Genomic DNA, 16,153 nt, shown 5'->3' with positions numbered 1-16,153 from the left:
AGCACTAATGCAAACAGCTTGCACTGAGTTGCAAGATCGTCATGCCCATCATTTTCCTTCACCTTTTATACATGAATACGCACCCCCCAACACATGCACACACATATACATACGTGTGTGTGTCTGTGTGTGTGTGTGTTTTGTAGGTGCATCAATGTGATGGCTATATGCAAGACTTTTTGACTCCCATCCCCAATTTATTTATAAGTCCAGTGTCACATGACTAACAAATGAACATTTATTAACAATATCACTAATATAATTTAAACTATCAAGCCTGGCTAACTCTCTCTAGAATGTGTAAAAATCTGTTAACCAGTTTACTGTGTAATTTAATTTAATCCTGACTTGCGCTCAGGATTAACTGTAACCTGTGGAACTTGTTTAACTTGCTTACTTATGTAATCTCTGTAAATAGTCTGTTTGTAATATGTAATGTTGGTATTATGTAATGCTGTATCAGCTTACCCTTGGAGCTTTTCTCCCCGGGCCTCCGCTGAAAATGGACATGCATCCAGTCGGACTATCCCGGTCAACAAATGTAAAATAAAAAATAAATAAATAAATAACTAGGAGCTACTTAAGTCTTCAAATAAAATATTCATTGTGATTCCCTCTTAAATCACCTCCCATGTTAATCATTCTGTATAAATTTACTTTTGAATGTCAGCCTTATTGCAATATTTTAAACGTTTTATTGTTTAAATGAACATAGAGGGTTCAGCGCAGTGGTGCAGTGGTTAATGTTGTCACTTTACAGTAAGAAGATTCTGGTTCGAATCTCACCTGGGGTGCCTTTTGTGCAGAGTCTGTATGACCTCCCTGCATTCCCATGGGTTTCCTCTGGGTAGTCGGACTTTCCCTGTCAACAAATGTTAAATAAATAAAATAAATCTGCAGTTGTTTTATCATTAAAAATGAAGGAGGTCTTAAACTTAAACATTTAAGGCACAACAGGTTTTGTATATCTTCTTCTAGTTCTAACCATTCTTTACTGTTGTATTATAGTAACTTTTGAATGCGTGATACTAAGGAATACTAAGACAGTTTCGAAAGTGTTATTTAGTAAAGATTATGATAATCATTCTTATTTAGTGTATCAAGACATGCAAACATTTACTAATAAGCCTTTCTTAATTATTTGCAGAGCTAGCAAGGGGGGTCGCTGCACTTTTGTGGTAAATTGCTGATTATTTGGTAATTGCAAACTGACAGATAAATGATTCAAAGTTCTAGAAATAGACTGTTGACATCATCTTGAATATTAAAGAATTCTAGACTGTTTTGGAGATTGCCTCTGTAACAGGTAGCCTACTTCCTAAGTATAGTAGCAACCTCTGACACGTCTTCACTTTCAACCATTCAGATGTGTTGAAGAGCTTATTGATGAAGGTGAAAGTAAAAGTATAAAAGCTGGCTTGCTGCTCAGCATAAACAAGAGAGAGAGAGGAGATTAAGCAGAGATGTAATTTCCTTCCATGGGAAAAATGTTCGATGATGTGAACGTTCGAGGAATGGCTGTTTGGTGATTTCAGTTCGATGAACAGCCTTTCGCTGTAATTAGACTTCAACAAACAGATATAGACCCATAAAATAAATGCCTAAAGTCTCTACCTGCCAACTTACCTACTTCCATAATACTCAAATATACTCTTCATCTGCAAACTCATTCAAACAGCTACATCCTGTGCACTTCAACTCATGCATAATTATTAATTTGCAACTATATTTTACATCTTCTGGCATACACTTTATACTATAACTTTATGTGGATAATTTTATTTTGTATATGTTGTTTTTCCTTTCTACTTTGTTTCTGTTTCATGATGTCCCAGACATATACTCACTATTATACATCACTGTTGTACTACTCAAAGCAATGTAATGTTATTGTCCTTTGTTCTTGTGTTTCTTAATAGTTATTGTTTCACTGCATGTTGTGGACATATTTAACCAATGCTATGTTACTGTTTTTTGTTCTTGTATTTTATTGTATGCATTTGTAAAATGGAGTTTTTCTCCCAGGGTCTCCACTGAAAAGGTGTCTGCATGAACCCAGTCAGACCAACCCAGTTAAACAAACAAAAATAAATAAATAAATAAATAAGACCATGGACAGAGTCACATTGGTGCTTACTGAAAAGCTCATAAGAGACCTACTTCTGTTAGTTATGGGTCAGCCTGAGTTTGTTAGGGTGGAGCTTGCCTTTTGAATTTTGTGATATTCTTTGAAGAAGTAACAGCAGTAGAGGTTAAAGGGGTGGCAGTGCAAACTGCTTGTCTTGACTTTGCTAATGTATTCAACACAATCCCCATAAAGGAATAAATGACAAAAGCATAATTAAGTGGCTACAATTCTTAAAAAGAACACAAATCAAGGCAAGGGATTACCTACCTTTTCCAACAGGGGTTATCAGTGGTCTCCCACAGGTCTCTGTACTTGGGCCAGTTACCAACTTCTTTTAGGATTATTCTTCTCAGATGCAGAAGTGGGAAATGGGCTAGGCTAAACAAACCTGCTGGTGATTGTAAATTAAGTAGCACATTTTTTACCCGCTGTCTGCTGACCATCAAACTTCATTATTAATCAGTCCTTCTTCACCCCTATAGGTGAGAGACAATTGTGTAAGCCATCATGCAGTCGGCTACTTGAGTTTTATCATGAATGCCCCTTACCCCATGCCTGCTGGTTTATGATGTGGGCACCCACACCATTGTGCAGGCATCCTACACTCTATTCATCGCATGTATGTGTTCTTGCTCCCACACACACGTACCCTGAGAAATATTATCACTGGCTTGGGATTTCCAAGCCATTGTCCCCCTGTTCTATGAACACTGTGTATGTGCCAGCTTCTGATAGAATTGGAGCCACAGGATGGGTTGGGCAGTATAAGCCTCTCACTCCCAGTCACAGTTCCCAGCTCTTCCAGCAGCCGAGATGGTAATCAGGCTTGTATCATCTTGGTTATAGTCAAGAACTGAGTAACATAATTATTTCAGTACAAGATGCTGAAGCCTGCCAAATAATCAGCAACAAATGTACAGTTGGAACAGTAGTAATTATCCTTACCTTTCCTTTAATGTCAGTAAATGTAGTGTCATGAGTTTAGAAAAAAGGGCATCAATTAAAATAAATGGGCAAATCATAATTATTATACTGTCATTAAAATTATATAGATGATGGTATACAAGAATATAAACTGTGATCAGTGTGTATTTACCAATTTCTGGAAGGCATATCCTCTACCACATCTAATTTTAAAGGGCATATCTGGTCACTCCATGGAGATAACTGTATCACTTTATGCTCTTGCTGTAAAGTCGTCCCTGATGAAACAGTCTGCCTCTGGTATACACCACTGGTGGCCAGAATCGGCTGCAAGCAATGGTCAGAGAAGAAACTAGGGTCAACTGAAGACCTGGAAGTTGACTGGAGCAAAAGCACAAGAGTTCAAGGAAATACTCAGGGCTCCAACATCTTAGGAAGGAAAGGAAACAGGTGGTGACTCAAAACAGCATGTGTGAAGACTATGGAACTGTTATGTGGATGATTCAGGGGTGGAAATAAGATACTTAAGGAAAGCTGGTGGTGGAATGTAGAAGTCTAGGAAGTTGTCAAAAGAAAGAAAGAGGGCAGGAAAAAGTGGGAAATAGAAAAGATGGGCCAGACTAAGAAGGAATACTGGTTGGCTAACTTAAAGGCTAATAGAGCAGTCACAATAGCAAAGAACAAGGTATCAGTGGCACTCGACCAATACCAGCCGCTGGAAAGTGACTCCGTAAATGTAGATTTTTTCCTCATATTTTTGGTCTGATCCTCATCAAATTTGTGGTTTTCTGGCAAATCACTTGGATTTGAAGTAACTAAATAATGATATACATTTGAATTTCAGATCTTATATTCTTCAGAAAATGCATGCTAACACAAATCTCATCATTTTAGTAACTTTCTAGGTTTATAAGAGCAACATTTAAAATCTGTCCCTATTTTTGGGCATTTGTCCTCCTCATTATTTTAGTCTTTGTCCAGATTTCTTGTGCTAAGAGGTTGAGAGTTATGGTCGTTGGACATCAATCATAAGAGATACCAGCAGCAGCAATCTGCTCCCGGTTCACAGGACATCAAAGGCAGATGGAAGGAGTAATTCCAGCATCTCCTGAAGGAAGACAACCCCACAGAAGCTGTACTGCCCCATACACAGCCTATCGTGAATGAGGAAGAATAACCCACCCTAGGAGAGCCAAGAACAGCCCTAAGGAAAATAAAATCAATGAAATCAGCAGGCTTAGATGACGTCACAGCAGATATGATCAAGATGTTGGGTAAGTTAATGGAGAAATGGCTCCTGAGGGTACTCATAGCAGTACGGAGAGAAAGGTGTATACCAGATGACTGGAGAATAAGCATTAGTGCCAGTGTACAAGAACAAAGGGGACATCCACAACTGTAAGCAGTACAGCTATGTCAAACTGATAAATCAACATGCAGACTTGTAGACATTAAGATGAGAGATGAGCAGTTCGGATTCAGATCAGAATGCTGCACAACCAACCTAATGCTTGCAGTGAGACAGACAGTGGAGACAAAGTTGGATATAAGAAAAGAATCCAACTAGGCATTATTAGACTTGAAGAAGGCATTTGACAAGGTTACAAAAAAGCTGTTTTGGGCAGTCCTGTGATAGTTCAATGCCCCAGAAACATTTGGTAGAATTAGTGCAGGCTATTTACAAGGACCCAGTGATACAAGTACATTGTTCAGACTCACAGAGGGGTTCCCGGTGGTAGTGGGTGTACATCAGAGTTCATCATTGAGCCCATGGCTCTTCAGACTGGTGCTACATTAGCAAACGGGTCAAAGGAGACAAATCAACAAACTGCTGTACACTAACAATGTGCCATTACAAGCGAGTTCTAAACAGGACTTTCAGTAAATGATAGGGAAATGGAATGCATAACGTAATTAATTTATAATTTATTTACTTGACATTTGTTTACTGGGAAAGTCCAACTGGGTGGGTGTCCATTTTTAGCAGAAGTCCGGGAAGAAAAGCTCCAGAGACAGCTAGCATATTGCATTAGCTTACATTAGCTTATTCCAGAACAACAATGGACATTTTCAAATACAAGAGAGAATATACAATAATGGATAGCATATCATTTTTACAAATATTAGATGAAACATACTTCCACGTTAATTGCAGATGCTAAATATTACCAAGGAGAGTACTGCATCTATAAACAATACATGACACAAGTGGTCTTTACAATTATATGATTCAGATCAGTATGATTCTGCTTGGTAGTTAAATAATTTTTGTTTACTATAATGTACTTAGTATATGTATCCTGTAGTGCAGGGTTGAGAGACGAGGGGAATTACAAGAGAGGGAAAGTAGGAGATAGAAACTTTTGTGGTTATTAGTAAAGTGTGGGGTATGGATAGGGAAGAAGCAAGCAGGATAAAGAAAAGGTAAGGGACTGTATAGTGATAATAGTAGTGTAAGGTGTAGGTAAAAGGTAAAAGAGGCAAGAAATTATCAATTGTATAAAATATAATAGCAAGATGGAGATTAATGCTGTTACAGTTACAAATCAAGGAGCTATTTAATTAACCTGATTAAGGCACATTGGCTGAAACTACAAATAAGACAGTTGTAATGGCAACAAATAAGGAAAATCAGAAGAAGCTGAAACAGAGACAGAAGGGAAAATAGTGGAACACATTAATAGCTTCAAGTATCTGGGAGAAGGGAAGTCTGAATGAGGAGGTCAAAGTTAGAATCAAAGGTGGTGCAGCCAACTGGCAAAAAGTGACAGGGGCGGTGTGTGACAGGAATGCCAAAGAAGCTGAAAAGTAAGGTGTAAAAACCTGTGGTGTGACTAGTACTTATAGAGGTGAGGGTGATGAAGTGCCTGAGATGGCTGGTAGGATGCACACTGTAGTTCAAATGAAGAAATGAGGACATTAGTGCAGAAGCCAGAGTAGCTCCAACTGCAGCGAGGGTCAAAGAAAACAGATTGTAATGCTTCAAGCATATGTTCAGGAAAGTAGAAGATGACTTGATGAAAGTTTGGGATTGACAACAAGAAGACAAGAGGATATGAGGATGACTGACCAACAGATGGATGGGTTGCATAAGAGAAGATCTACAGAAGTCAGGCATGAAATGGCATTGACTCAGAGGTGGTGACAGCTTAAGAGACACTCACACACCACGAGGAAAAAAATGGTGTAAGTGCTTTTGTTGAATATGGCATCCTAACATAACGGTATTACAAAGCAGTTGTGGCTTACCTTAATTTGAGGAGATGTTCAGCAAAGACTAGTGACTGAGGAGCAACCCATGTTACTCCTAGACTTTTCTTATACCTTTCTTTCATTCCTGTATGGGTGAAATGCCTATTGTGCTTGCTATATGCATAAGTTTACTAGTTTTGTATTGAACTTGAGGTCATATTTTTCCAATGAGAGTATAATTTTCTGTATACATGCAGATGTTTTATGCACAGTTTTTAAATATGGCTTGTGGTGATTTATAATATAATCCCACAAGGATGTTTTTACCTTAAATACACTCATGAAATTTCTGACATCAAAACATCATAGATGACATCTTTTTTTCAGTCAAAACATTGAGTTGGTTAAGAATTGGTGAAAGTCCTCAACACATACGCAGATGGCCTAGCTTCCTGCAATAAGACTGCACCAAGCCCTTTCTGGCTTCTGGCTTACATCTACCAATGATGCTGTAGCTGTGATATTGACAAAATGTGGGCAGAGATGTTGTAGTAGCCAGATGATTCAACATGTCAAAGATATTTTCAAGTTCTTTTCACCAGCTTCCTTAATGGCACTGTCACATTAGATAAGTTTGAAACAACCTTGGGTGGATATTGTACTATGCTGAGAAACTACGTTAAAGATACTTTTTCATGTAGTTGTTGCAGATGTGACATGCATGTGTTTAACCATGGCCATGCTATACAGTTGCAGTGTCAGATAATGGTGGTACCACTATGCAAGCTATGAGCAGTGGCCCTGCAGCATGACCTACTGTTTCTAGCATGCCACAATATGGCAGACAACTTGACAGTGGTCCCTTGTTCCACATCAACTCCACAGTCTGGCAAATGAAGCCCTACTGTGCCTACTGATGAAAGTCAGTACATTTCCATAAGACAAAACCCTCATTCTGAACTGAAAGTGTTCAGGACTAGAACAAGGTGTCACAGCACATGGTATCATCTGAAGGTCACACTATGATTGTCTGAGTCATATGATGTAACCTATACTGCAGTGTAGTGGTGCTCTCCTAGTTCAGCCAATATGTGTCTATGCTGTGCTGTTAACAACAACCTGATGGCTGTACAGATGATTACTGTCATGTTCACGGTGATAGAACATAATGTTTATAAACAGAGGTGGTGTCTGATGTTACAGGTTATCAGAATATGCACATCAGCGTGCCCTGATTTGGTTTTGCCATGATACCTATATCAGTGTGGATATCATATTTCTTTGCATCTGCACTGCGGAGCCCTGTGTGCATGGCCTGCTGCCTGTATTGATGGTAGTTGTCATGTCCACTGTGGCAAACTTTTGATATTTCTAAACAAAGGTATTGTCTAATGCTACAGGTTTCCAACATATGTACATATCAGTGTGCACTGGGTTGGTGTTTCATGGCAACTGTACCAGTGTGGAGATCATAATTCTCTGTGCTTTTATAATGCCTGCTTCATGTAATGACACATCATTTTGTATCAGACAATGTGTTATTGCTAGCACACAGGCATACCATAAGCACCTGCCTCTCAGGTGCTGGTGTTCTTCTTCCCATAATCTTTTGGTGCAGTTCTGTGATTCATCCATGACTTGTCAGTTCAAGTGTCCAGAGAGGCTTCCTACACCCCAGATCAGAAGTTCACCATGTTGAGTTGTTCTCATGCTACAAAAGACTGCACACAGAGTGACCATCTGAGATACTCTCAGATGTCTACTGAACCCCTGTGTGTGTGTGTGTGTGTGTGTGTGTGTGTGTGTGTGTGTGTGTGTGTGTGTGTGTGTGTGTGTGTGTGTGTATATATATATATATATATATATATATATATATATATACATACACAGACACATGAACTGGGGCTTCAACACACCAAATATTCACTCTGCCACATTTAGTGCTGTTTTGTAAAGTATCACCGAAGGTAAAGAAGAATAGCTAGTCTTGCATTTTATACCGAAGTCACATCTATATATGTAAAGCTGTAATTAAGGATTACTCAATGACTTCCAATCAGAATTGTGTTAGCATGTTTGAGTCTATGTACACCTGTTATGTTATGCAATGCACTATTGTACCTGGATCGTGGCTGAAAAGTATTTGTCAACCAGTACAAGTATGTGTTTATCAAACTTGAAATAAAAATAAATAAATGGAATAGGTGGTGACTAGCTAACGTTAGGTTGAGCACCAGTAAATAACTGTTGTGACCTGTAAAGTGTAAGTAGAGGTTGAGGTCAATGTTATTGGTATTATTCTTGATGTTACCTAGATGTATATCTACTTGGGTGTGTTCTATATTCACTTACCCTGTGTCCCTTTTGGATACTATGCATGATAAATCTGCATTATAAGCCAGGGGTTTTCCAGGTAAAAGTATCATGCACCCTGCCATAGAATGATGCTGTGATCAGAAGGATCCAGACATCTGATGCACACATGGCCTAACAGTTTAGTGAATATCATCACATCCAGTTGATGCATGTATCATTATCCAGAAGTGGGTGTCACTATTGTAATATGGGCACAATCAGTGGCCTCAGGTATGTGGTAGGGGGATCTACACCATTGCATGGAACTGCTCTGTGACAACAAGGAGCTTGGCTGATGTTGATGCATGTGAATGCAGTACCCACCTACACAACACATAACAGTCAGTAACTTGTTCATCATATGAGAGGCTGTAGTCTGTAACACCCCTACTGTGTTATCCATGTGGAATTAGAATGTCCCAGATGTGCATATCCTAAGCAATAGACATGCTTTTGTTTGGAGTCAGACAAGGGCTACCCCACTGGCTGTATGAACTCATGTCTGCTGCACATAAGTCACACACAACCAGCACTTGCTAATTTAAATTTCTAACCTCCTGTTCAGAGAGCTGGCTCAATTTGAGCTGATGAGCATCCTTGCTTCGGGGCATGCAGTATTTGGTATCAGCGCTTGCACTATCGGCATTTTAATCTGCAGAAAAGTCACTACCATGAATGGATGCATATCACTATCTCCGTTTTTTTTGTTTGTTTGTTTTTGTATTCTCTGGCTAAAAATTCTTTATCAATATGGACTGCTCTATGAATTTTTATTACTACTTTATACGGTATTATGGGAGGTTTTGTCTGCTAGATAATGAAGTATGCTAGCACCTTTATTCATCTGCCTGGTGAGCCCTTAGGCAGTTCCTTGGGAATCACCAGTGAGCTTAAATGTATGTAACTTCTGCACTGCACCTTACCCTAAGCCTAAATTATTTTTAAGTCCAACTCTATTATCTCATACTTAACAAATTTTGCTTAACAAAAGCAAGACAATGGCATGCAAATATCAAGTAATAAGAAAAAATAAGCAATCTTCACTGTTCAGATTTAGTTTTAATGAAATATGTTCATTGACTCATTAGAAATACTCATTTCTAACTCAATATTAACTCATTCTAACATTTATATAAGATTTATTATATGCCACAGTTAAAATTTTAAGATTTAAAATGGGAAATAACAAAAATACCAAGACTGTAGAAGAAATTTTGCTTGTGCTGAGTAATAATTAAAAGACAAAATGGGACTTTCAAGAGGCTTCTGGACAAACATAATAAATATTTAGAGTATAAATTAGTTATTATTTTGTTAAATGTATCTGGCCTTAATGTTCTAACACATTATTATTATTATTTACAGGCACAGTTATTATAAGCATAGTTCTCAAATAATATACAATTCACAAACAATATAATCCTTTAAATCTCATACCAATGTCACAGAATGGCTTTACTTTTTAATACTTGCACTAACTTTTCAGATCTTCAGTGACAGATTTAAATGTTTATGATTTAATTAGCATACTGAATCTACTGTGTTTATGAAGTTCATCACTTTGCATATACAATTACTGATGCTCACACAAATGCATACACATATGTATGCACACATACACACACAAGCACACAGACTCGCACATACATACACACACGCGCACATGCATACGCTCATGCATGCATGCATGCACACACACCAATGCACACAGCCTCTCACATACACACACAGGCACACACACACACACACACACACACACACACACACACACACACACACACACACACACACACACACACACACACACACACACACACACAGGCTCACAACACACACACACATACACACACACACACACACACACACACACACACACACACAAACATCTACACACATTCCACTTTCCTTACATTGTACCTCATTGCTTTAGGCCACAGACATGATATTGCAGTATAATTTACATATATCTAACTATTTTGAAAACAAGACATTAGGTAATGAGAAGTGTGAGGCATGTTGATTCTTATAAATGGCACTGTACACTTTGAGTTCGATCATCTTGGTAAATATCATATGAGTCCACTGCTGCAATGAGACTGAATGAACCATATCATTTTGTAAACATCTGTTAATTATACTTCCAGTTTAATAAAGGTAACCTGAAGACATGTCAACTATTTCATTCTTTAGAATGGGACTAGGCGCAGTAGCCAAAGGCCACAGTCAGTTTTATTGGAGCACACTTTTCTTGACTACAGTGCATAAATGGTCAACCATCATGATCAGGCCCTATATGGAATAAGTTGTTCCCCGGTAAGATCATAAGCTGGTCTCCAGTTTGTGTCCCAATTTACTGTAGAATTGGGGCTACCTGGTTAGTAATTGAGATGCCTAGGCCTGCTCACATTACACCTTTTCTGTGGACATCCCGCTAACTTTCAGTAAGACAGGGAATCTCTTTAACAGGCTGGACAACCAAACCTGCACCACTAATTCAGCCTTCATGCCTGAGATGCACACGTGTGGTAGCATGCATGCGCACTCCCTTGGCAAGCAGTATCTAAAGTCACAACTACTGCAATGGGGAGGTTGTTAGGTAGAAACCACCCCTGTCAGAAAGATGATTCTGCTCCATATCCAGTTTTTTTCCTCACCAGGAAATGAATGGCCCTATGGGCTCTTACCTGGAGCACAGAATGAATGGATTCTGCAGCTTTTGCTCAGGCCCTAGAACAAATGGGTTGCCTCTCACCTTATGGAGATCAAATGGGTTGAATGGGTTTGGAAGAGGTGTTTAAGAATAGTCAGGATATTAGAATACCAAGAAAAAAGACATCTGTTGTAAAATATGCATTGATAGATAAATATACGAACTGAAGCCTAGGCAGCAATGAGCTCTCAGCAACTCATATATTTGTAGGATACCTGCAGCCCACAAAACTGTAACTTAATCCAGTGATGTTCTTTGGTTGACTGGAAGTATTTTTTTGCAAGTTGCAGTGCAGGACAACCCAGGAATCATATGACCTAATAGAAGGGATTCTAGCTGGAAGTCAGTCATATGATAGTCAGCCCATGGTACAAACCCAGTCCTACAGAGATTGACTTTCCATGTCCACATGGAAAAGAACCTCTAATATTTCATTTGATGTATATCAAAAGCAAAAACTAGGGGGCACCCATTTGTTCTATAATTTGATGTAATATCAAGGCAAAAAGAGTTGAAATTAATGATAATAAAAAAAAAATAGTCACCTAAAATCATCCTAAAAAGACCCGAATTACTATATTTTCTGTAAATGAATGATTCTCATTTCAGTTGTATCTCTGTAACTGTGCATTTGCCCTTGGGTCATGGCTGAAAAGGGTCCTCAAACCAGTTTACCTACTTGGTCAACAAAGAAAAAGAAAAATAGATAACCCAGTAATGAGTCCTTGAAGACACTGGTGAATTCAAGTAAGAATATATATTGTTATCACTAGACAATGCTGCACAAAAATATATTTGCAGCTTACTGCCTGTCCCAAGATCTAGAAAAAGATATGATTTCTCAATGGGAATGGGATTAATTTCACAAAGCAAAATCTGAATCAGATGGCTACCTTATCCTCAGTGCAATATATCTGGTCAATGAGATGCAAAGAAGCAACAACAAAGAATAGTTTCTAAGAGTGGGGGGGTCAAACTTGGAAAAGACCCTGACAGATTTGTGTCCCAGAGACTCCCCCATCTGTGAAATAGACTCCCTCTCCACGTCAAGCAGAGTACCTCTTTACCCCTTTTTAAGCACAAGCTAGATAACTGGATAGGAAACAGAAAGTACACCCCTGGGATTCCACCCATGTCCCTGCTGGACAGGGGCATTGGGTGCTGACTTGTCTAAACATGGGCTAAACTCTTGGCTAGTCTCATAAAGGCCTCAGGACAAATAGCCAGTAACCTCCTATGATCCTATGATCTTATTCACCTTCCAGAGAAAGTAAGAATAATTCAGCTTACATCTGAGTGATGTGGACATGCATAACATGGCCCTGGACTGGGCAGTGTTTCTGACAGACTCATTAACCTTAGCCATTGATGAAGCACTGGTAATCACAGATATTGCCACCAGATATAGATGGGCACCTTTCATAATGTGCTTTTATTCATAGTGGCCCATACAGAATACCACTGGAGGAAACTAACCCCCACCCATAGCTACATGCCCTCCAACATGATTTCCTAATGATTCCTTAAAATACAGTTCACCCTTTTCATAAGCTGAGGATGGCAGACAATGAAGGAAAAACAGCACAGAGACACATGGATGTAAGACGGATAGGTAACTGCCATTTATATACTATCTATGAAAATAAGCTATGTTAGTTTCATGACTGTGGTTGTCAAAGGAAAAATATACTTTAAAAATGATCAATACACGGCAGGCTCAGGTTAAGGCACTTTAATCTTGCAGCAAGGAGACAAAAACATGCTAATACAGAGTTTGTCAAACTAGAATCAGGAAATACCAGCATTTTTATACATTTTCTAATAAGACATTGCCTACTAAGCTGACTTAGCAGATCACAAGTTTTAACATCATCATTACATAGCAGTTGTTTTCATGCTTTTCTGCTTGTACTATCAACTTTTATGAGAAACTTCCTAAGAAAAACAACGTGGCCTTGGCTACCCCCGGTTAGATATATGCAATGTTACCATTCAAGGTACTACGGCTAATTTGAGCACAGATTGCAGTTCATTCCTCCAACAGTTCTTTGTCTGTCTTTATCTCTTCCTTCTGCAGCTGTGCACGTTCTCATACCACAAACAGAGCTAATTGTTCAAAATCATGACATTATAGAATATAGCATTGTTCATTCATTGCTTCCTGACCTAGCAGATAATCACCTGTTTTTCAAGTACATTTCCAAAAGGCATAAACATGAATTTTGCTGTGCTAGCAGTTACTAGGTCAGAGGGCATCTTGCAAGTTTCAGAAAGCACACTGCAGTTTCAAAAGCATATTTTAGTCTCATATAAAACTAAGCTGTATGTAAAATAGTGTATATACAATGCAATGAAAAATGTGTTAACTCTTTTAGTTTCTAATTAGCATTAAGCACACACATTAATACATATTTTTCTAACATTTCCCCCCTGTTAATACTTTTTAATTCTATTTTCAAAAGCATAAACAGTTTGCTTCTTCTCCTAACCTCTTCCATTCAGGATTTGCAGTTAAGAGAGTCATTCAGTTTAGACCTATGAAAGTGTTTCACTTTTCAACAACTCTTCAATTTCAGTACTTTGATACAAAGTCTCAGAAACTGATGTCTATAAAATCTTTGATTAACTTCTTCATGCAGGGAATACCACAACAAATGCATGCCCCTAATAGGAGTAATCCCACACAAATGGCAATCAGGATGTTCATTAGGATGAAACCCCACCCCCCCAAACAAATTCTGGAAAAAGTCCATCAGAGGGTTTGGGCCTGGTTTGGTCATGGTCGACACTTGCTGGATCACCTCAAGATGGCCGTTTATCTCGTGCTGGTTGTCAGGAATATACGAACAGCATTCTTCTTTGATTAAAGCACACGTACCACCTCTCGCCACTAGGGTGAAGTCGAAAGCCATGCGGTTCTGAAGCACCATAGTTCTCATAGCATTCAGTTCATCAATCACTAATTCGAGAGCAGAAAAAGTTGCATTGCTCATAACTTTGAGAAGTTTATACAGTTTTCTCAGCTCCCAAATCGATTTCACTGCGCCATATGCAGGGGCTATGCCTGCCCACGATATAATGGTGTCACTCAAGTCCATGTGTGTCAGTTTATCTTTGTTTTTTATGGAGTTATGGTTTCTCCACCCTGCTTCGATTCGTCCCACTGGATTCTCGGGTCTCTTGATTGGACTTCTAGGTTTACTGCTGACCTCTCTGACGTTCTGAATTTTTCCCTGAGGCAAAGCTGCAGTGTGTCATATGGCCGGAACCAGGTAACCCAAAAAACAACTGCCGGACCAATTCTCAGGTAGCCATTTATATGCTTTTTTCCCACAAACAAAATAACAATTCTCTACTTTAGTATTGATATAAGCTTGCCCTGCATGAAACATTTTCTTATCAATAATAGAAAGCTGCTTTAAATGAACAGGATTATGTTGTATTTCACTAACACTTCTATGCATCTTTTCAAAATACGCATCAAAGTTTGTATCACAAATAGTTTTTGTCTTATTGGCCTTAATATAACATTTATAAGAAACAGTCACATTGCAATTGCTCCAACCCACCTGAATAGTGTCATTTTTATAAAAACATACAATCCCTTTTTGTGTAACAGGTAGGTACAATGCTATTTTGTCTTGTGATTTCACAGGTGTAGTATCAAAAATCAAGTTTTCCCAGGTCTCATTGACTCCTAGGGGGATAGCAGTCATCAATAATCCCCCGTATGCTGTTGGTATAGCTGTGCAAATCCAGCAGTTCGAAACATTAAAAGTCTCAGCATACACATATTTAATTGCTTGGTAAGTGTTAAAGTTTGGATGCCAGTCTATGAGTAATGCATCACGTTTGTTCAGTTCAACTCGTGTGGCTGGGAAAAGGAAAGGCCACAGCAAAAAGATCATTGTTATCAGTATAGCTATCAGAATAATCATGCAAATTTTCTGAGGTTGTTCTGCATCTCTGTTTACTCTATACCTGGTCATTTTGTTCTCATTGTACAACAGTAACAAGGTTTTTGTCCAGTTCAAAGTTCTTAACCAATTAACAGTGTGTCAGATGAATCCAGGATGCTCGCTCTGCAATGTTGACTGCAGTGGGTGTTGACAGTAGCACCTGGTACGGTCCTTCCCACTTCGGAGAACTCCAATTCTTTTTCTTCATGACCTTCACCCAGACCCACGTGCCTGGGACTATTGCTGCTTCCGATGGTCTGGTTTGTTCTTTATCTGAAACAGAATTCAGCTGCAAAAGTTTGTTATTCAAAAATCGCCTCATATACTCTGCAAGTAAACTGTCAGCCTCCTGGTCTGCAGGCATGAGAGGTTTCCACTGAGGTGTATAATATGCCCTCCCAAACAGAATTTCAAAAGGAGTTAACCCTTTTACATTTGGAACAGTTCTCATACTCAACGCTGCCAGAGGTAGACAGTGCACCCAGTTCTTTTGTGTCCCACTAATCAATTTCCTGAGCTTATTTTTCAAAATTCCATTGTGCCTCTCTACTAATCCTGCAGATTGGGGTGGTATGCACAATGGTTTTTCAGAGAAATCCCAAAGTAACGGCTTAATTGTTGTATAGTTTGATTTATGAAGTGTGTGCCATTGTCACTATAAATCTTTTCCGGTATGCCAAATCTAGGAATAATTTCTTTAACGAGGACTTTTGCAACAGTAGCTGCATCTGGATTTTTAGTTGGAAAAGCTTCCACCCATTTGGAAAACATATCTATAATGACAAGGCAGTACTTCTTATTTTCGCATTTGTTCAGCTCTATAAAATCCATACAGATAGTATGGAATGGATACGGTGGTGTAGGGAAACTCCCTTGCTTAGGTTT

The sequence above is a fragment of the Protopterus annectens genome, chromosome 8.part0 (assembly GCF_019279795.1).
Source record: "Protopterus annectens isolate FY-2018-M chromosome 8.part0, PAN1.0, whole genome shotgun sequence".
Taxonomy (NCBI): domain Eukaryota; kingdom Metazoa; phylum Chordata; order Ceratodontiformes; family Protopteridae; genus Protopterus; species Protopterus annectens.
This window is presented reverse-complemented; position numbering follows the sequence as displayed.